Consider the following 23,406-nt stretch of genomic DNA (forward strand, 5'->3'; position numbering starts at 1 on the left):
AACTCCAAGTTTTGGGCAGCCGAGTCCCTAAAGTTTAGGAGGATTGTTGGGTCCTCAATTTGTATAAATAAGAAGGCTTAGGGCCTCATTTTGGTTAGCCAGTTAGTCATTTTGTTAGCCAGTGGATGTTAACTAGTTAGCCAGTAGATAGTAGCTAGTAGTTAGTCATTTCATAGCCTTGTTGTAGTCATTTTGTAATTGGATTTGTATGCAATAGATTAGCTTTGCTTTCAGCTCATTCTCAAGCTCTCCTTGTGGACAGTTTTGATGTAACTCTTCATTCTTGATTAATAAAGATGAATTCAGCTTTGCACCAGCTCTAAATCTCTCTTGGGAGGCTGTAGCTCTTGGGGTTGGGCCCATCTCAAGCGCCCAGTACCTCCCCTGTTTATCTTTATGTGTGTTTGCTGCGTTCTTAAAATAAAATCTGCTCTTTAGATCTTGCTTTGTTATTTTGGTTGCTTTTGTTGGTTAAAGTAGCTTTTTATGTTTGGGAATTGATTGGTAGGAGTTTGTCATGCATTTAGATCTTTCAGAATGTTCTTGCTCACGTGATGTACATGGTTCTCTTTCCAAACAAGGCTGTTGTTTATTCATTTCATTGACAGTTAGATTAAGTTAGCTAGGACTTAGTTTGTTTGCAAGAATTCATTGATTCGGTTGAATGTGCATTGTGCAGGACATCTCTATCACTCACTCCCATGGTCAAGCTTCATCAGAGCCATCTGATTCATCCCATATCTAGGCTTCTCGCTTCACACCCATCCTCTTGCCCAAGTAACCCTACCCTCTTCTCCATTGTTGTCTCAACTACCTTAAAGCCAAACCAGCCTTCCACATATCATCTCACCACTCCATCCATCAGTTCCTGGGTCACTTCAAACCCCCATCCTACCTCCATGACCATCCATGCATCTTCCATCAATCACCCATCCTCAAAAATCCCATTTCGAAACATCCTGTAGAAGAATTACAGAACTTCCTGTAGAAACCCCTGCAGACTTCCTGTAGAAGTTCATAAACACGGTTGCATGGCATCCAGACTTTGTGAAACTCTCAGAAAGAATGTTAGGGATCCCTTAGACCCTCTCTATACCATCCCAACCTTTCCCAAAGCATTTCATCCCTTGATCCATCCCTGCACAGTGGAAAACTAGTTAGAAGCACATGCATGATAATTTCAACAACTTAAGCAAAAATACAAAAAGATGTTTTCTTCAGATAGAGGTAGTCTAGACACATGTATTTTACCTTCATAGAAGTAATGGCATCTCTTTTAGTAGTTTGCATGCTCTCCTTTGCATCAGTAGGACTAGCTGGTAGAATTAGGGTTTGCTAGGGTTTGCGTTACTTTTTGGCTTTTAGTTTCTTTTTGCAATTAGATTAGCTTCCTTCGAGTTAGCTTTCATCCATCAATTAAAAATCTTCTTCTAAGAGCTCATAGAAGTTGGCTTAAGCTCCTAGTGGACTTGTGCCAGCTGACCAAGTGACAGCTGCGGCAAGAGCTAGTACTTGTGCATACAGCACCGTCGCTTCCAAGTTTGTTACGAACTACCTGGTTGATAAAATTAAAGAAGGGAGTTCCAGGAGTTGTAGCATTATTGCTACAATACTGGGGCCCACCAGTACATGTGCCAAGAATTCCTCGTGAATTACGACAGGCCCAAGATGAAACCAAGTTGTTTCATTATGCTTGGTTGCTACTGTTTATTGTATTGGTTACATGGGAACTACCGGAGGATAGCCAGTTTTCTCCACTTGAAGAAGGATTACCAGAAGCAGTGCAATTTTCATCTCTATGGGCTACAAAGGACCCTGTGTGGATCACAGAGACAAAGATCTTTTGGGTCCTCATGGATTTAAGTCTCCACATCGCTATTAACAAGTTTCCAAGGTTGTCCTCGACCTTGTACACGTAGCTATCAACCTATGCCGCATTCAAGACCGACTTCGATAGACTTTACATTCAAGCGCAAAAGGATCCACAACAGAAATGGCATGACTTTCCATATTTGGTGATGGAGACAGATGTGTAGGAGGTGATTGTGTGATGGCCTATAGAGTGGTGCACCCCCTCAGATTTAGATGTTGGTAGAAGAAAGGGCATGGGAAGTTCTGTAGCGTAGAAGAGAAGGAGGGAGCTAATAAAGCTGCACACACACTTGCAGAGTAGAGAAATAAGGAAGTGACAAAGAAGACTCGTGTGGAGAAAGAGAACATTTCAAAGGAGCAGGCATAGGAGGAGAAATGTGAGTCACAAATAAGTGGAAAATCACCTTCACTAGAGACCAAGGATGAAGAACTGTCAAAACAAGGTGGCGAAGGAGATGAGGGGTAGAGAACACCATTTGTTCTAAAGAGATGTGATAAGGGGCAATAGGAAGGTCCAAGGAAGAAACAAAAATTAGGCAAGTCGCAGGGTGATCCCATGGTCTTAACAGAGGGTGATATCGATGAGATTAGGGATAAAATAAGGGATACCATGACTGAAGTGTTGTAGCAGTTCAAGTAGAAATATATGAAAATGATGGGGAGTGTCCAAAAGGATCTAGACAAGCTACAAATCCAAGAAAACATAATACAGGTGGACACCAGTCAAGCGAGCCTAGCACCTGGGACGAGTCAAGTAGCAGAGTTGGTGAGGACCCTAGACCTTGGAAATATGTCATTACCATATGGGTCCCTTCGCGTAGAGATAGCTGATGATCGCGTCATCCCAAGCACAATTAAGAACATCGGGCTGAACATAGCAGCGCTCCCCAACAAGATCCTCTACGCGTTGCATATATTAGTGACAATGGAATTGAGAGCTTGGGACGAGTGCACTCTCAACCTCATCATAGAATACAAAGTAAAAAATAAGCACATGTTCTTCTAAAAGACCCAAGCCTTAAAAGAAAAGGAGACATTGCAGGCACAGAGTTCCCGACTAGAGTCTGCAGTTGCAGAGGCATGTAGGATAGTGCCTAAGCTTCATATCCTTGAGGATGCAAAACCAAAAGTGAAGATCAGAAAATTAGCCGCTGGTGTGTGCGAAGCCAAGGCAGAGGTTGGCTGAGTTCAATTTGAACTCAATATAAATATCACAAAGTTGTAGTTAAAGTTGCAGCCCACAACTCCGCCTAAGGTCTGGGAATAGGGCGGAGCCGTCATAAATAAGGAATGGCCACCCTAGATGCCACAGTAGCTAACTATTCGGAATTATTTGAGCAAGCCATGGAGTTGGTCACCAATCTATAGGAAGATCCAAACCTGTAGACACTGAGTATAGAGATCAGGGAGTTGCAACGGCAGTATGATGAAGTTAGGGTAACGACGTGCTCCATCACACCAATGGAACGCCTTATAAAATTATAGGAGGGGAAGAAGCTCCTAGCACAGGTAGAGGCAGCATAGAAGAAGGAGGAATTGCTTAAGGCTAGGATGTAGCCTTGCTTAGAGGAGGCTTAATAGGTTATGACCATTATTCAAGATAAGCTAAAGGACTTGCAGCAAACGTAGCAGACAATCAGGCTAGCTACCGAAGGACCATCTATAGAGAAGTTAGTCGAGGAGGTCAAGCGGGCAGCCACTCAAAGTGTTATCAAGGTTGCAGTGATCCAGGTAGAGTTGGGGGGTCTTTGTAGCAAGATCTTCATTCTAGCCAAGTGACTTGAGGGGAAGTCACAATCTTTGTGTTAGGGGCCTATTTGGATGGAGTCCCCTAGGTCAGTTTTGGGGTTAAAATAACCCAAGTTTTGATGTATTTTTTGTAAGAAATGTAAAGTCTCCATGATTTGTGGATGCGGAGCGCGTAGATAATTAGGATTCAAAGGGGTTTTAGCTCCTTGTTTATGTAAATTTTGAGTTGGCTTTGAGATGCACCCATGGTCCGCAAACCATGGGATTGTATAAATAGGCCTGTCTTAGAGATTCTAAGGGAGATAGATTAGGCATAATCTATGTGAATGAGGAATGGAGTCTTAGAAGTGATAGCACAGGGAAGTGGGTCAGATAAGAGAGAAAGGCTCTACATCTGACTGCATAGAGGCCTAGGTAGAGTCTGCAGCTGAGTGCACAAACCCCTATAGCTGAGTGAGCGAGGTAGTTTTGAGTCTGTAAAGCTAAACTGAAGATTAATAAAGAAAGTTATCGAAGAAATCCTACATTTATCTAGTTAACTTTGTTTATTTCTACTTACGATATATGTTGTGGATGAATACTGTGTTCATGAAATATTGATCTAATGATGAGTGATTCTATTGAATAATTGTTAGATGATGCTTGAAAGAATGTTTATGTAATTTCGCGAAGACTCTGATGAATTATCTAATGTTTATTAATAACGTAAGCTTATCTATGCGAACCCTAATTTAGAATTGTTCTTTGATGCATGTAAGTGAATAAATCAACTGATAAAGGTCCGCAAAAGCCAATCATAGACCTTCGCGAAGGACTGAAGACTGTTTGAATGGAGTTGCAGTACCGAGCCCCGAGGGCTTATCGATATTCATGAAGGCAGATCTGAGACACTAAAAGACATCACACTCGTCTCTGGATGCAGAAACTTGGTTCTTGCATCCCCCCATACTTCTTCGGGTGAGACTGTAGCCTGTGTTATGTAGGTTGTTACCAAAAGGGCCAATAGTGTAGGGATTTGTTGGTTTGCACAACTAACTCTAAACCTGGGTCAAGACCCCCTAAGCCAACAATGTGTGAGTTTGTGCGAAGCTAGAGGGGTTGTGGAAAAAGTGGAAGGAAGGCATTGATTTTCAAGGGAGAGTTGTAGACTAAGAAACATGAAATATCATTAACCACTTGTTTAAATCAATGTTCACATCAAATGAGCTAAGGTTTCTTTGAAATCACACAATCCTCTTGTCTTATTCATCACCGCATTGATCTAAGGTATACGAATTCCAGGGATTCCCAAAGGGAAACGAGTAGCTCAAATTATTTATGCAAACACTATGGGACTATAGTGGATGGATTGAATGGAGATCATGATCTTGTGTTGTGTTTTGCTAAGTGGAAGAGTTCTGTCACTTTTTGAATGTTGGGAAAGATATCTAGATAAAATTTCCATGAGGGAAAGAATTGTTGGTGTTTGGTTGTGGCTATATTCTTGAGTATTGTGTGTTGGGATGGATGAGAAATAAATCCAGCAACCATCCTTTGTCCCTATGGTCTCATAACCCAGTTTGGGGGTGTTGTTTACAACATATGCCTACGGTTGGGCAGTTGATCACTCATTTGTCACCAATTTGATGGATATATTCATGAAAAACAAGAAGGATTATCATCATTCTCATGTCGGTTCTGTCTATTTTATATATTTTCTATATAATTCCCTTGACATCTTGAATTTTTTTTTGAGAAATAGCAATAAGAAATTCCAGTTTAATTTGTCCTTGAATTAAATTGTGAATTAAAATTGAATTCTATTCTCATATCAACTTGTAAATAGTTAATTAAGTTTAATTAAATTAGTTAGCTTAGGAATTTCGATTTGGAAGTCTTTCTGTAGTCATGTATATGGTCTCCCTAAATTTTAGGGGTTGGGATGAGTTTATTTGCATTTTAATTAGATAACATGGTTTGACTAAGTTATGGTCGGTTAAAATATTTCTAACTCTTTGCGGAACTAGTATAGGTCTATTAGTGAGTTGATGCGTTGGTGCATCCTCAGTGCTACTCTAGCTAACTAAAGATTCCCTCATGAGAAACTCATGCATGTTAGCTCAAAGAAAGACACAAATGAGACTAGAGTGCAAGGACATTGTACGATCAGTTGTAGAGTGTCATGAGTTGTATAGCTCATGCATGCAATCAAACGTGGACCTAAATTTGGATTGCACAATTATGGAAGAAGTAATTCCCAATTAAATATGGGCTATTTCCCTTAGGAATTGTGCAAGGAAATAGGGGCTCAGCAGGCAACAAAAATTGGCTAAGTGTTGGTCAGTGCGGGCTTGTGAGGCAGAGAGTTGATCGTAGTTGTGCAGAACTATTCTTGTGAGAAAAAGATTTTTACTATCACTCAGATTTTTTATTAATTCAATAGGTAGTCAAAGTTTTGAGTAGTGGCTTCCCCAGAGAAACAATTGTGTTATGTGTCTTTGATTATCTTCCTCTTGTCAATTATTGTTATCATTGATCATTGTTTCTCGTTGTTTAAAGAGTAGAATAGATTTTTGTCTTGAGATGTGAATCCATAGGAAAATATACATGGTATCATAGCTAAATACAATATACTAGAAGAGATTTCGAAGTTTTGAGTTTTGGGTTATAGGTCAAATTCGAATTTTCAATACATACTTCAGGATTGACAGATGGCATTCGACAGTTTGCGGCTTGAGTATGCCTTGGAAGGAAGCTAGAATTATATAGCTTGGAAGGAAATAAGGGTGTTTGTGCTAGAGGATAATGGCTTGAAGGAATTCATTGATCAAGACATTCCTAAGCCATCAACATCGGATCCACATAATCTGGCTGAGTGGAAGAAGTGTGTGGTGAAGGTGAGGCAGATAATCCTTGAGGGATTTTGAGACCACATTGTCTCGAGTCTCTATGCGAAGGAAAATCCGTATGCTATGTGGAAAGTATTGATAGACCTATTCCAAAACAATAGTGACCATAGGAAGTTGGCACTGAAATACAAACTTCAAAAAATCAAGATGGAGAAAGATGAGACCATTCCAAAATACTTGACTAAGTTCACTCACTGTCATGATGAGCTTGGAAGTGTTGGAATAACTATTGTCGAGGATGATATTGTGAACCTAGCTCTCCTAGGACTTCCCAAGAGTTGGAATAGATATAAGGAATTTGTATATGGGAGGGAGAAGCTTCCAGATTAGCAACGAATGTGGTCAGATTGGATGCAAGTGGAGATCAGAAGGAACACAAGAGATGTTTCCTCATCAAAGATTGATAAAGAGGAAAATTGTGTCTTAGTGAGTAAGACAAGGAAAGTGAAAGGGAAGTCATCCCATTCCAAATCGAATTCTTGCCATGGAGGTAAGAAGAAAGACATGACAAAATTTAAGTGCTTTCATTGTCATGAGCTGGGCCATTTTGCTACAAATTGTTCGCTCATGAATACAGGAAGAAGTCCTCAGGAGGAGCGACAAGTGAGGCTTTGGTGTCTCAATTCGAATTGGAATTTACTCTCATTGCATGCACGGTGTCATCAATGATGGGTAGTGTATGGTACCATGATAGTGGAGGTTCATTCCACATGACTGGTGACAAGGAGTTGTTTACTGACCTGGAGGAGAAAGATCTCCATATGCATATCAAGATGGGTGATGACAAGAGGTATAGTGCTTCTGGATTGGGAACGATTACTTTTTAGAGGGATAACGATGATCCTCTCACATTGAGAGATGTTATGTATGTTCCTAGGTTGAAGAAGAACTTATTAGCGTTTTCCATGCTTGAGGATAGAGGCTACGATGTGCTATTCTTGAAAGGAAAGGTGTTCCTTCGACACAAAGCCACAGGTCAAGTAAAGAAGATTGGGATTCGAGTTAAGAATCTCTATAAGATGGAGGTAGAGGATTGTGCTACTTTGAGAATGAAAGAATAAAAGGTGCAGAGATGAGACATTGGCAAGTTGTGGCATAGGGAATTGGGTCACTTGCATCATGGGGCTTTGAAAATCATGCAATATATCTCTACTAGTATTCACAAAAGTACGCTAGAGAAAGTTGATACATGCAAGGGATGTACTTTGGGAAAATACACAAAGGATTCCTTTCATGACAGAGATAGTTGAGTGGAGGCGATTCTAGAGTGATTCCATTCAGATCTGTGTCGACCATTCGCGAGAGCATCCACGACCAAACATAGGTATTATATTATATTTGTTGATGACTTTTATTGTAAATGTTGGATATTTTTCATGCAGAAGAAGGATCAAACTTTCGAAATTTCTTTTGAATTTAAAGCATTGGTTGAGAAAGAGTCTGGCAAGAAGGTTACAACTCTGAGGAGTGATAATTGTGTTCAGTATGCCTCAAATGAGTTTAAGAACTTCTGTGCAGCATAAGGGATTAAATGAGAGTTGACGACACCACCATAGCCCACAACAGAATGGGGTGGCTGAGAGGAAGAACAAAAGCATTGTAGGTGTAGCACAGATGATGTTGCATGATGAAGGCCTAAAACTACACTTCTGGGTTGAGGCATGCAACAAACAAGTTTATTTTCATAACGTAGCCTCATTGGATTATTGGGATGAAGACATTAGAGGAGGCTTATTCTAATAAGAGACCAGATGTTGGTCACTTCAGGATTTTTGCGTCATCTGTATATTGCAACAAAATATACACAGAAGGATCTCTAGCCAACAATAGAGTTAGGGATATTTGTGGGGTACACTGATAGACCTCACAACTATTGAGTTTACTTGTCGAACAGTAGGATGATGGTGCTTCGCAAGGACGTCAGATTCGATGAGGAGAAGGCCATGCTAGTTTCGCTTGGGAGGGAGCTTGAGCTACATGCAGTTGAGGAGATTTTATCTCCTAGGGTTGCGGAGCCTCAAATTGATGTGGAGTAGCCACATGAAGAGGATCTGTGAGTGGAGACCTCCACTTAGGTAGAGTCTTATAGAGATGTGAGAAAATGCACCAAAGAGGGTGATAGGTTATTGCTTGATGCACGGGAGAATGTGGGAGCACCCACATCTCAGTGCAGGAAGAGAATATCACCTAAGAGGTACACTAATACATGGCACTTATGAGTGTATGTGTTGAGATAGAGCCATCTTCCTTTGAGGAGGCAGTGCAACAACTTGTTTGGGTTGATGCCATGGTGGAGGAGTATGACTCCATAGTTCATAACAATGTTTGGGATGTGGTCCCGAGACTGGAGGAAAAGTCAGTAATGAGCTACTAATGGATTTACAAGGTAATGAAAGTTACAGATGATAGTGTGGAGAAGCATATGACCAAGTTTGTGGCCCGTGGATTTTCACAGGTAGAGGGGATTAACTATGATGATACCTTTTCTCTTGTTGCAAGTTACTCATTGATCATATCTATATTGGCACTATCAGCATAGATGGGTTTGAAGATACATAAAATGGATGTAAAGAAAACCTTCCTTAATGGCACGATTGAGGAAGAGGTGTACATAGAGCAGCCTGAAGGTTTTGAGACCTTCAACTATGAGTCGCATGTTTTTCAGTTCAAAAGGACATTGTATGGGTTGAAGCAAGCACCCTATTCTTGGTGCACTACGATCGATAGCTGCTTCACCAAGTTGGGCTTCACCAAGAGTGAAGCAGATGCGAACCTATACTACATAGTGGTGGAAGGTAAATTGTTGATCATATTTTTGTATGTCGACAATTTGATTTTGACATGTGATGATCATCTAATCAAGTCTTGCAAGGAGGACATTGCAAGAGAGTTTGAGATGAAGGACATGGGTCTCATGCATTACTTTCTAGGCATGGAATTATGGCAGGGTGATGGGGAATTGTTTGTGTCTCGGGAAAGTATGCCAAGGAGATACTCAGGAGGTTCCACATGGAGAGCATCAAACCCATGGAGACTCCTCTAGAAGGTAACTCGAGGAAGGACGATGCTACTTCAGGGGAAGTAGTGGAAGCTACTGTTTACAGGCAACATGTGGGTTCACTCGTGTATTTAGTGAAAACACAAACATATATGTTCTATGCAGTTAATTGGCTTGGTCTAGTGATGGTTAGACATACCAAGCTCTATTGGAATGCGGCAAATCATGTTTTGAGATACCTCAAGGGAACTACTCAATATGGATTGTGGGATAGACGGATAGAGGGAGTGAAGCTTCAAGGCTTCAACAATGTAGATTATGCAAGGAGACCATCTGACAGGAAGAGCACATCAGGAGGGATCTTCAACGTTGGGTCAATAACAGTTTCTTGGTATAGCAGGAAATAGAGATCGATTGCACTCATTTCGGCAGAGGAAGAGTACATGCTTTCAATTCAGGAAGCATGTGAGGCCATCTAGATGAGGAAGATTCTCATTGGTTTGCTTGGTCCGTAGATGGATCCAATTGGGATTTAATATGATAATCAGAGTTGTATCAAACTCTCTGAAAATCAGGTTTTTCATGATCGGTCCAAGCATATAGATATCCAATATCATCATCTCAAAGATTGTGTATTGGGGCGGATTATGTTGTTGGAGTACATTCCCACGGAGGAGAAATATGTAAACATTTTGACAAAGGCTTTTCAAGATGTAAATTCGAGTCCTACAAAGACAAGATCGGGGCAGCTTATAATCCATTTCTTATTGAGAGGGAGTGTTGAGAAATGTCAACAAGAAATTCCAATTTAATTTTTCCTTCAATTAAATTGACAATTACAATCGAATTATATTCTCACAGAAACTTGTAAATAGTTAATTAAGTTTAATTAAATTTATTATCTTATGAATTCTGAGTTGGAAGTATTTCTATAGTCATGTATATGTTCTCCCTAAATTTTAGGGGTCCAAGATGAGTTTATTTGATTTGTAATTAGATAACTCTGTTTGACTGATTTATAGTTTGTTAAACTAGTTCTAACGGTTTCTGAAACTAATAGAGGACTAGTACTGAGTTGGTGCACTGGTGCATCCTTAGTGATACTCTAGCTAACTGAAGATGACCACATGAGAAACTCATGCATGTCATTTCAGAGAAAGGCCCAGTTGAGACTAGAGTGTCGGGATAGTGTATTATTAGTTGTAGAGTCATCTACGTTTTACAGATCATGCATGCAATCAGAAGAGGACCTATATTTGGATTGCACAGTTATGGAAGAAGGAATTCCCAATTAAATATGTTCTATTTCTATCAAGAATCGTTGTTATAGACATTTTTGGGCACTGCAACCCCAAGCATAAAATGTCCATAAACCGAGGGCTCCTAAGTCCCTAAAATGTTGTTCCAACCCCTAAAGGAACAAGGTCAATTGATTATACCTTCTCCCAGAAGTTCTCCATGAAAAACTACTCAGAACTGGTCAAAACAGGATCATTTCACCTACTCCATAGGCAAAGTGCGTTGCATCTCACCTAAGTACACTCAGTGGGTGCGTTGCATCTCAAAAAGCCCTTCTATGGGGTGCGATGGGCGAGAAGAGACAAATGGCAGTATCAATCCGCGAGGTGGAGAAGCATGGAATCTTCCAGAAACTTCTCCTGTGACACTTGCCATTCTGAATTCGACCAAGGATGAGTAAGAGATCATCAATCTCCAAGTGGAAGCAAGAACTATCAGAGGGAAGACACTAATCAAATCACAAGATGACTCATCTCCCTTATAGATATCTATATATGGATCCCTCATCTCAGAGATCCGGAGGCTGGAATTTTGCATCTTGTAAGGAATTTATGTTGGTTTCTTGAGGCAACATCATAGTGTTGGGTGATCTAAGCTTTGCATGAGGTGAAGAAGGGCTTACTTGCTGAGAGGATGATGCTGGGTCAGAACAACTGGTTGTAACTCTCTTGGCTCTTTCTTGATTATCAATAAAGCTATTCAACTTTTCCTCCATATTCTTGTGTAATCTATGTTTCATGCATTTGTATGGTCAATTTACATCTGATCCTAGATTGTTTATGATAATAGATCCATGTTCTCGTATAGTGTTATGCTGCTTCGATTCTACATGTACTCTGTAAAGCTGGGTATACAAAGAAGCAAGTAGCAAAGGACTATTAGAAGAGAGAGGAATCAAGCAAGGAACCAAGCGCAAGACAGAGGTTGGTCTCCTTTATTCTTCTCTCATCTATCTTTCATAAAGGAAAACGAAAGTAGTTTTACTTTGTTTGCTTCTAAGGTAGCTACCACACCTTAGTGGGATTAGCAGTTCTGCATAGAAACTTTTCCCTGTAACACTTGTCATTCTCCTGTGAAACTTGCCATTCTGAATTCGACCAAGGATGAGTAAGAGATCATCAATCTCCAAGTGGAAGCAAGAACTATCAAAGGGAAAACACTAATCAAATCACAAGCGGACTCATCTCCCTTACAGATATCTATATATGGATCCCTCATCTCAGAGATCCGAAGGCTGGAATTTTGCATCTTGTAAGGAATTGCTGTTGGTTTCTTGAGGCAACATCATAGTGTTGGGTGATCGACGCTTTGCATGAGGTGAAGAAGGGCTTACTTGCTGAGAGGATGATGCTGGGTCAGAACAACTGGTTGTAACTCTCTTGGCTCTTTCTTGATTATCAATAAAGCTATTCAACTTTTCCTCCATACTCTTGTGTAATCTATGTTTCATGCATTTGTATGGTCAATTTACATTTGATCCTAGATTGTTTATAATAATAGATCCATGTTCTGTTATGCTGCTTTGATTCTACAGGTACTCTATAAAGCTGGGTATACAAAGAAGCAAGTAGCAAAGGACTATCAGAAGAGAGAGGAATCGAGCAAGGAACCAAGCACAAGACAGAGGTTGGTCTCCTTTATTCTTCTCTCATCTATATTTTATAAAGGAAAAAGAAAGTAGTTTTACTTTGTTTGTTTCTAAGGTAGCTACCACACCTTAGTGGGATTAGCAGTTCTGCATCAACACTTTTCCCTGTAACAAAATGGCAACTCCGCTGGGGAGCGACTAGGTTGTTTGTTTATCTACATTTTGTTTACTTTATAAACTTACAGACGGAGCCTGAAGTTGAGCCAGGTAGCTTTCGAACTACATTTTCTATGCAAATGCAAAGTAGATAAATGTCGCTTCAGTCAATCTCCGAGTTTTGTTTATGAATTAAACAACTGATTTACAAACTCTCTAATTGCCCTTGTGGTGGCTCTAGTAACCTCCTTAGATCTACCCCTGTTGTTGATTTACTGATTACCACTTGCTTGGCCAAAATCCTTGAACTGAACTGCAAACTGTGACCCAGAACCCAAGCAAAGTCTTGTCCCAGGCCCAGCGCACTCTCTGTTCTGTGAATCTGAAATTCAGCGCACTTCCCGAGTGTAGTAGGTGCGCTGCATTTCAAATTCATTGTGTTACAGGTGAGCTGATCAGACTAGGCATTGCTCCTGAATTTTGGTTCCTGTTCACTCTTTTCAGATCTATTCAAGAATTTTGCCACCTGTAGTCAGTACACCTTTGTTTGAAACCCCTTTCCTTGCTGATATTCTGCCTCCATTGTGAAAAGAACTGTAAATGTTTTTGTGTATTTGTTGAGTCATTTTCAGTTCTCCTTTGCGAAAAAGTAACGTAATTGTACTATCGTTTCTTGATTTGAAAGTGTCGCAAGTGTCGTTTTCAGTCATAGAAGAGAGTTTGTTTGCTCTTGATATTTGATTACCCTGTTACTATTGTATTTGATCTGAATTAGTAGTTTTTCTAGTGTCGAAAGCAAGTGTTCATTTCCAAATCGCAAAGTGTTGTCATTGTCTTCATTTTGAAATTGAAAAGAAACTTGTTAGTAATTGTCGCTTGAAAAGTAATTCAGATTTGCGCATTAGCTTTCTTTTTATCATTCACATATTAAGAAGGCTGAAAACAAATACATGCATGTGCATTTGCATTTAGACTATTTGGTTGGTTTGATTTAGGATAGTGCATATAGTGTGTGCTCTTTGCTCTTTGTTGAAAGAATTCTGTCTTTCTTTCCTTAGTAGATAGGATTTTCATTGCACAAAAAAGATAAAAGACTGTTTATCATCTTAGATTGCATTTTAGGAATTGTACATCTACATCACACGGTGAACCTGAAAGGAAAATTTCTTCAGCAAGATCAATTATAAAATAAATTTAATGAATCTAACAACGCTTTGGAACCTAATGCACAACATCTAGAAGTCTAGGCTAGAGACGTATTCTGGCGTCGTAAAGCCTGGTAACTGTTGTTCTCACTGTTGGTTGGGTGATTCCTCCACTTTGAGACGATAAGTGCCAGTACGGACTTGTTCTCCCACGTACCGTCGAGTATATTTTTGGAGACCACAATAGGCTTAATCCTTTATCCATAGGAAGCCATTTCTGCCACCCTACCGATGGCAATGCACTGAACACAACATTCAGGAAGATTGAATGTCATATCGTAAAAGGTATTCTGCAGTTTTGCGATTGATTTGGTAATCCCTCTGCCTAGATTTCCAGAGTAGTCCCTTTCGTTCCTTTTCAGACTCCTTAACGGAAAAGGTCCATCTGAGCACTTGACACTTCAGGCTCATTAAAAATTGAAGGCGACTAGAGTCATCTTTTGTTTTTTCTTGACTCTTTAAAATTGAAAAAAAAAGTTGTGTCAAAAGCATCTAAAATTCATCTAATTTGGAAACATACTTCCCCTTGATTTTTAGTTGATCGAGTAATCCGAAATCGTGGAAGAAAGTCAATTGAAACCCCGTCGTTCACGGAGGCTTACGAGTCAACCATCTTTGTCTCCGGAATCGAAACTATTACGGACAAAGAAAACTCGTTTAACCGGTTCCAAATCTCCAGGTAAAGTGAGAACACGTGTTCCAACAACATCAGAGACTCCGGTTACTCCAAACATTTCTGGTATCCCTGCCTTTACAGAAGAAGTTCAGCAGCCACCGAAGGATAATAGTATTGATCCTAGTCTGAGGGTAAACACTTGTATTACTGAACCAGTTCCATATACAACCGGTTCGGAGAGTTTTTTTTCCCAAACATCGATCGTTGCAGATTCCATACCTTCTTCGGCACCAGAAATATTTTACGGACCTGACGGTCTACCTCTTCCACCTGGTCCAATTGCTATAGAAGAGATTGTGGAGGATCTTCCATCTAGTACTCCATCGCAATTTGGATTCGGGATCACTCTGTATCCTTCTTCATCAGAAATTAGTCTACCGCCAGCGGAAGCTCTTGTAGAATCGCTAGGTAATCTTTTGGATAGACTAGAAATGTCTGAACAACCGTCAACATCTAGGACTATGTCGTCCGACACAGCGATGGCAGAACTTCCTGCTATCACTCCAACAATGTTCGCCGGTATACCATCTGTCCCAACTAGCTCTCAATCGCTAGAAGGAGCCCACTCAGGGGCTATTTTGACAGTATGGTCCATTCTTGTTTGTTCATCCGGAATAGTATCCGGAAACTCTTATATTGAGTATCAACAAATTGATCCTTTGGGATGTCAATTTGGGCAGTCCGGTCCTTAAGGGCAAACCATTCCTTTAAGTACCGGATTACCGCCGTATGGGGGGCAGTATACCCTTTCATTGTCCCCTCAGGGAGGACAGCCATATGGGAGTTCACAACAAAATTCAGGTTATGCTGGAATTACGTCAAGCAGTTGGGTACCGATACTACCTCAACAACCAAGAGTTGTATATTCGATGCAACAATGTTTACCTATGTCAAATATACCAACTACGCTGGATATTGTGACGGTGTCGCAAGTACAAGCATTGCCTGTTGTATGCCAACCTCAGGTTTCTCAGGTTGTAATGCAACAGCCTCTTGACCCTGCGACTCAACCACAATCGCCGACTGGTGGAATGACACAGGTTCAAACGTGTACAATTACCCCTCATCTTGGTCAAACAGTTAGTATCGGGCAACAGCACATGGCTTCACAACCATGGCTGGTGCAATACCAACAACCGCAATTCTAACAAGTATATCAAGGATCTGAGCAACAAATCTTTGCAAATAGTGGGCAGCCGTATATTCAAAACGGTCAAAATCAACCATTATACAATGGTTATGCCCACCAACCTTACCAAAGTTACCAGCATCAAATGCATTATGCTGTTATGCAAAGACCAACTGCTTAGGCGATTCCATCTTATCTTGGGTATGCTTCACCTAACCTGAATCAACAGTTACCCTTCGTGGCGACTTTAGAGTTACCTGATTTAAATCGGTTAACAAACAATCCAATCACTTACGCCCCTTGGTGGCCAGCGATTCCACATAAACTTCCATCAGATATTCCTAAATTTAATGGAAATCCAAGTGAAGATCCGTCAAATCATGTGATGACCTTTCATCTGTGGTGTTCATCAAACACCCTAAACGATGATTCGATTAGACTTCGCCTTTTTCAGAGGACGTTAACTGGTCCGGTAGCAAAATGGTATATCGAATTGCCCAGAGCTTCGTTTGACAACTTCAGTACCCTAGCCACAACCTTTTTAACCCATTTTCAGTTACCGATAAGGTACGAAATGGGAACGGAACTTCTTACCAATTTCAAACAAACAACGGCCACTCACATATCTGATCATATACATGAGTGGCGACATCATCGTAGAATGGTAAAAACATATGTTCCTGATCAGCTTTTAGCTGAATGGTTTATTAAGTCATTATTGCCTTCCATTACGGAAGATGTGGTAAAAGGGGGAGTCGTCACCGAAGAGCCAGTTATCGCTCGTGCGCAATATTTAGACATGATTTACACTCAGTCTGGCACGCTCTACGATAAAATACTTGACTCTCCTAGACCGGAATTATCAGTCCCCCCTCCTCCTAAATGAAACAATGACTCTCATGCCGGCGATGGCATGATTGGCGCAATAGACACGAAATCGACAAAGGCTACATCTAAAAAGGTTCGTAAGATTTCCAGTCAAAATGCAAAAGAAGAACTTCTTGCCTCGGAAGTAAATGTCGTCTCGACAAATAAAGGCAAAGAAACCAAGCAACCAGGAGGCAAGAAGAAAACCAAAGGGAAGAAGAAGAAACAGGAGGAATCATCACCTGAAAAATATTCTACAAACCCTTTTGGAAATAGGAAACCAAATCATCCATGATTTATATGCGATGAGGATCATTGGACAGCAGATTGTCCACACAGAGCTGAGCTTAAAAAAATCTTCAAGAATTCAAAAACCTCGGTAGTATTAACTGATCCGTTTCCGAATCCAGGAACAAATCTAGTTGACAGTGGAAATGCTTCCCCGTCTCAAGTGTTGATGTTGTCGGTTTCCAAACGGCAAAATGATGCTTTGATATTGACAAGGAGCAAAGATTACGAGAATCCACAGCTGTCGAACAACAAGGATAAAGATCAACCTAGTAGTTCGACAAGAACTTCGACAGAAGTTGCGCCGCCCATCATTCCTGAGTTGATAATAAAACCACCAAAGGGAGTAGTACACAAGTCGACATTTAATCCTTGTGCTAGAGCAGCAAAACATTATAATATAGTGGAAGATCTAGCCCAATCGCCATCCGCTATGTCGACACTTGAGGTACTGCAAAATTGCCCATCCCAAAAGCAGGCTTTATTATCAGCTATTGGTGGGATAGACCCAAAGGATTCCAATCTTGTATCCTTTAATCATAAAGGATACGATCCTCAGTTGCCAGCTCAACTTGATTTCCTCGTTCAAGTGAAATCCATCAACAAAACCGTTCATCGAACGATTATTGATGAGGGGGCATCTACATGTATTATGTCGATGAGTTGCTGGAAAACTTTAGGATCTCCAACCTTGTCACGATCTTAGACGACGTTAAAATCATTCGATGGACGAACATATACCGCATATGGTATTCTAAGTAACTTGCAAGTTGAACTAGGAGGAAAAATAGTAGAAATAGATGTTGAAGTAATCGACGGAAACCTCGATTACAACATCCTACTGGGAATACCATGGATATATGCTATGGCAGTTGTTGTGTCGACCTATTTTAGGAAGATTACATTCCCATTTCAAGGAGGGATTACAATCGTTGACCAACAAACTTTCCTCCCCAATGGTTCTCAAGTTACGGGAAGCATTCCAATGATCCATGGAAGCCCCCATTCGCTTCAAAATATCGGAGTAGGCCTACTAAAAGACCCTATATTAATGGGAACTTTTTCCCTTCCACCTCCAATAAATCTGGCGGAAGTAGCATCGGTAGGAACCTGCAATATGATATCTTCGATTGAAAAGATCTCAAAAAACAATATAAACATGGATCATACACAGGTATTGCCTCCAAGCCCAATGGAAATATTGTAGCAATTGATGTTCCTAGCATGGGAGGCAAACTCAAATCAACGCTCATCAAGCATTTGGATAGATAGGTCTAAGGAATATGGCACCCCTTCAGATCCTTGGTCGCGAGTGCATTACACCGACGAAGGAATTGTTCAATCAATGGTGATTGAAGGGGCACCGTGGGAAGATTACCACCACCGTTCCCTTCTTCGGGATTGTGAAGAAGATACTCCTGATGACCTTCATCATCCCTCAGTTTTTGATTTCCTATCAAATACTATAAACACGGTGGATTCCGAGCGAAACTTGTCCAACATTTAAGAGACTATCGCCATAAATATCTCGACCAAAACAGATGTTGTAGAGAATATATATGTTGGCAAATGTTGTTCTCCTTCAGAACTGGAAATATATAACGCTCTTTTTCTCGAATTCAGAGATGTCTTTGCTTGGTCATATAATGAAATGCCAGGCATTGACTCGAGTATCGTTGAACACGAAATTAAGATGTATCCAGATGTCAAACTAGTACAACAACGGCTACGGCAGGTGCACCCCAAGAAAGCCGCTGCCATCAAGGCAGAAGTTGAAAAACTTCTCCATGCTGGTTTCATTTACCCAGTTCCTCTAACCGATTGGGTATCAAACATTGTTCCTGTTATGAAAAAGCAAGGAACGATTAGAGTGTGCATCGATTATAGGGATGTAAATCAAGCTTGTCCAAAATACAACTACCCTACACCCTTCATTGACCAGATAATTGATGAATGCACTGGATGTGAAATCTTTTCATTTATGGATGTGTAATCAAATAAATATCCGCCCACAGGACCAGTCAAAGACTGCATTTATTTGTACATGGGGCACATTCGCATATCGAAAATTACCCTTTGGTTTAAAGAACGCAGGGGAAACATTGCAGAGGGCAATGAATTATGCCTTCCATGACATCAAAAACATCGTTCAAACATATCTTGATGACCTTCCAGCTCATTCGCGAAAGCGGACTGATCATCCGCAGCATTTAAGAGCGATATTTCTACGTTGCCGACACTACAAGATACGACTCAATCCACACAAATGTGTGTTCTGTGTCAGTTCTAGTCGTTTACTTGGCTTTGTAGTCTCGAAAGATGGGATTTGTCTTGACCCATGTAAGGTTCAGGCAATCATAAATTTGCCTCCACCATCGAATTTGCTTCAGATTCAGAAACTCCAAGGGAAAGCAAACTTTCTGAGGAGGTTCATCCCAAATTACGCCGAACTTGCTAAAGGTTATACTCGTTTATTGAAAAAGGAAGTGCCCTTCATCTGGGGTCAGGATGCGCAAGCTTCCTTTGATGCTTTAAAAGAATCCCTAATGAAAGCATCATTAATGTACGCTCATGATTATCAAAAAGACTTTAACCTGTATCTGGTTGCAGTAGATACAACCATTGCAATGGTTTTAGTTAAAGAAGACAATGGAATTGAACATCCTATATATTATTTGAGTAAGAACTTAAATGATACAGAAAGAAAATATCCTTATGTTGAAAAGCTAGCACTCGCAGCTGTTCAAGCGATATAGAGATTTCGACACTATGTCCTCTTTCGAAAAACTACCATTCTGTTAGATTGCAACCCCATGACTTATATATTGTCACGACAATTGCTGAGGGGCAAATATTCAAAATGGATAGCGATTCTACAAGAGTTTGATCTGGAATTTGTAAAATCCAAGTCAAAGAAAGCCCTGGATTTCGCAGAATTATTATGCGATCTCCCATTGTCGTCCAACGATGAAACATCCGAAGAAACAATCGTGGATGAAACTTTGTTTCTGATATCTTCAAGAAATCTGTGGTATGGGGATATAATCATTTATCTCCAAACCCAAAAATATAGGGCTAATACCTCCCGCTCCGAACAAAAATGTATTCGATACCAATCAAAAGACTACATGATCGTCAGTGATACACTTTATCGTCGAGGTGTCGATACAGTTCTACGGAGGTGCCTCACCCACGAGGAGGCCAAAAAAGTCCTGAATGATTGCCATTCAGGCGTGTGTGGGGGGCATCAATCCGGTTACGCTACGGCGCAAAAATTTTTACGAGCAGGGTACTTCTGGCCAACAACGTTCAAAGATTGCATAACCGCAATCACAAGTTGCCATGCCTGTCAAATTTTCGATAGAAAAACCAGAAGACCACCCGCACCTCTACAGCCAATAGTTGTTGTTGGGCCATTCGCCAAATGGGGCATCGATTTCATGACATGTAACCCCACCTCAACTGGGGTGCATGGGTATATCATAGTCGCAGTTGACTATTTTACCAAATGGGCCGAGGTGATGCCTACATTAGATAACACAGGTGAAATAGTTGCCCTTTTCTTTTTCAATCATGTAGTCGCCAGATTCGGCATCCCACAAGCTATAGTCATAGATCATGGATCGCATTTCGCAATCACATGATGGTCGAATTAGCGGCCAAATTAGGGTTGTCTCACGACAGCTCTACTCCATATTACCCGCAAGCCAATGGACAAGTTGAAGCAATCAACAAGTCCTGAAGCGCATGCTGCAAAGGATGATTGGAGTTCACAAAAGGAGTTGGCACCTGATCCTGTATTCAGCCTTGTGGGCATACCGAACATCGGTAAGAAATGCAACTGGGTTCACACCTTTCCAACTGGTGTATGGCCTAGAAGCAATTTTACCTATTCAGTGCGAAATCTCGTCCCTCAAACTCGCAATCGACCTTCTCCCCGAGACTTCAGAAGAGGAGGCTCGTTTCTTGGAACTAATCCAATTGGATGAAACCCGCCGTGATGCCGCTTTGGCCAATGAAGCCCATAAGAAACGAGTCAAGGTGTAGTTCGACAAGAATGTCAAACCCCGTGTCTTCTCAGAAGGTGACTTGGTCTCGCTTTATGACAAAGAATCCGATAAATTGGGAGGAGGTAAATTCAAGTCTTTATGGATGGGCCCCTATATTGTTAAGCGAGTGTTAGCAAAAGGAGCCTACGAGTTAATGGATTATGACAGGATTCCACTGGCACAACCTCGTAATGGGTTGTACATTAAGCGTTACTATGTGTGATTCAGAGTGGTAACCTATATGCTTTTGTTACATTTTTGTTTTCGCTAAAGTATTTGTTTTGGTCAAGTAAATCCACTTTTTACATTTATCGCAGATGTCGAACCTATTGGAATCTTTTGTTGGATATGCCGATGGAGCAAGTCATAGTTCGCGGAACCTATCTTCTGCGGCCTGGGCCATTTTTGACCCAAGCGGCGAGTTAGTAAGTTTCAGAGGGGTATGCATTGGTCGGTCAACCAATAACATCGTTGAATATAGCGCATTGATAGAACTTCTCTCTGATGCCATCACACATGGCATATGTCGACTGGTCGTCAGGCTAGACTCACAGCTCGTCATACTACAACTCACTCATATCTACTACGTCCGAAATCCAGCTATCTATCGCATGTTCCTAAAGGTCAATATTTTGGAAAGGCAATTTGATTTTATTCAATATCAGCATATTTCCAAAACCTTAAACACATTGACTGACTCATTGGAAAATTATGTGTTAGATAGACATTTGCAACATTTATAAAAAGAGGCATCTCATCAATATTTGCATCAGGATCATGTAAAGTAACCGAAATAAAATGCCGAAAATCAAAAATATATATATAACTATTTATGGTTTACACATAATGTTCTGTAACCAAGACAAAATTGGTCAAATGACCCAAAACTCAAAACGCTAGGGGGCACCCTAGTCTAATGATGCTAGTGATAACAAGTCACCGGCTGTGCAATCATGCGTAAAAGCCTAGTCCATCGACTTGGCACACCAGTAGTATGTCGCTGCAACCTCAAAGACAGCTTGTCAGTCCTCACATCTGGAATACTGAGAGTGAGGCCGTCGACTTGATCCTGTAATGCTAAAAGAGTCTCGGCCACATCAAGGTCGCAAAGGATAGCCCTTCCCATAGCCTCTTCTGCAGGAACGACAGCTGGCACTCTCAGGCGTACTACTGGCCGGACGGGACCGGCATCTGCATGAGCACATGAGTTTTGATTAGTCTTGACAGAGTAAAGCACAAGGACATTATAAACGAAAAACGATAAACATGAATATGGTCAAAGAATTTACCAATGGCACCCCACTGTTCGCCAGTCGGCAGTACCAAATATGGGTCACCCCGGAAGTCCATACCAGCATATGGATACTCGGAATAAACCATCTCCAAACGTTCAAACTACCCAAAGAAGGTATCAGAAAAGGAAATCTGAGACTGACCAACATGCCTAGACATATGGTCGACCCATCTCTGCATACGTGGTTCAGTCGGTGGAGGTAAATCGAGTGCGATATACTACGGCTGCATCAGTGGTATCTTTTCCAAGGTGAAGGTGGTCAAGATAGAACCATATCCAAAGTTCTTCAGTCTCCCGCTCTTCACCTTGGTCAATTGTTCTTTCATCACAAGGAGTACTGCATCACACCAGTTGAACACCTTCGGTTCGAGACATTCCAAAGCGTACTGCATATAAGATCGGTTGGCCACATGAAGAGCCGCACCACCAGCCATCCTACCAAAAGTGAACAGAATGGTCCTCAAAGACCTATCAGTGACATCGCAGATGATGATCTTGTCGTCTTTACTCGGCTGAGATCCCTCTCTGCAATACCTGCGAACATAATCTCTCACAGATTCACCCCCACGGGCCGAACCTGATAAAGAGACGGGGGCACCCCGCCTCGATAAGCCAGTCAAAAAATAGATGTCCACTACAGTCAAGGGGATGGATTTGCCCCTAATCTGGAACACCTAGCTGGTAGGATCCCAAGCATCGAGCAAATACTGCAGCAAGTTGATTTGTTGTCTCATGCTAGAGATGTGGAAAAACTTCAATAGGTCACAGTTCCGTAGTGCGTTTACTGTAACTGGATCATGTAAAGCAAGCATGTCCTCTTCTTCATGCTCACGTTCTCGCCATGTAATATTCATCTTGCTCCAAAAAAATCTCTAAAAACAAACAAGAGAAGAGTTATATCTTGATTTGGTGAGAAACAGACAAAATTTCCATAAAAAACTGTGCATAAATTTCCTTCCTTGTGCTCATCGCACCTACAGTAGTGTTCTCGGTGCGTTGCATGTCAATTGGCCAGTAGACAGGCTAACATCCAACGCACCTTTCGATACATAAAGGGTGCGATGGAGCCAGGGCGAGTTTTTCAAACCCCAGAGGCTCAAAAAAACCAGAAATCAGGCTCAGAATGCAAAATGGAAAGGATGAAATGAAAGAGCTTAGGTTTAGCTCCTACCTGGTCCAGACAGCGCCAAAAATCGTCCACAGAATCTCTCGGAATCAGCGGATGAAAATCAAGGGGGAAAAGCACCTCCAAAGCTCGAACAAGCCAAAGTTCAAATGAAATGGTAAAATGAGAGGTAAAAGCACTTTTAAATTACTTTTACGTAATTCAAGTAAAATAATAGTGTCC

This window comes from Pinus tabuliformis, chromosome 6, assembly GCF_031772625.1.
Source record: "Pinus tabuliformis cultivar Carrire ecotype Pingquan chromosome 6, CPIR1, whole genome shotgun sequence".
NCBI lineage: Eukaryota > Viridiplantae > Streptophyta > Pinopsida > Pinales > Pinaceae > Pinus > Pinus tabuliformis.